The sequence below is a fragment of the Myotis davidii genome, unplaced genomic scaffold, assembly GCF_000327345.1.
Source record: "Myotis davidii unplaced genomic scaffold, ASM32734v1 scaffold59, whole genome shotgun sequence".
In the NCBI taxonomy this organism is placed as follows: Eukaryota; Metazoa; Chordata; class Mammalia; order Chiroptera; family Vespertilionidae; genus Myotis; species Myotis davidii.
In genome coordinates this window covers 7252235-7252724 of record NW_006293001.1, presented here as the reverse complement: position 1 = coordinate 7252724, position 490 = coordinate 7252235, and the positions used below count along the sequence as shown (strand labels likewise).

The following is a 490-nucleotide window of genomic DNA, read 5'->3' as shown; positions in this document are numbered from 1 at the left end:
CGAGATTTTTGCCCCCAACAAACTTCCAGGAGAGAAGGATGCTGCTGGTCTAGAAACCATTATGAATAGCAGGGCTTTATTACATGGTGTAGAAACAAGTGCAGGTGCTCTTTGGTCCATGGGTTGAATTAGCTAACCCGGGATAGAGACAATGTGGGCGACTTCTAGCCTAAATGGTCCTCTTTCTTACTGACATTGCCCAAGGGTGAATGGGCCACCCAGAGGAGAGACACTCATAGAGTCAGCAGGATTATCCTGGAAACAGAAAAGATGACTAGTGTTCTACAAACCCAAGACTGGGGAAATGACTGTGTTGTAATTGTGTCAGATTAATTTGTTTTAATAAATTCTACATGTTCCCAATAAATAAAATCTGAGTCATATTCAATATGCCCTTTCTACTTAAAAAACAGAGTTGTTTTTTAACAGCTGGAGAAAGAGAAATCCATTATTGATTTGATTATTAGCCAAGGTTTAGAACACAAAAAAG

The 490-nt window shown here is 39.6% G+C and overlaps 1 protein-coding gene across 1 annotated transcript in view; it reads right to left on the bottom strand.

The window, feature by feature from the left end:
- Nucleotides 1-490, bottom strand: part of B3GALT1 (Beta-1,3-galactosyltransferase 1) — a 342206-nt gene that overhangs the window by 314161 nt on the left and 27555 nt on the right. The gene's annotated exons all lie outside the window — the stretch shown is intronic.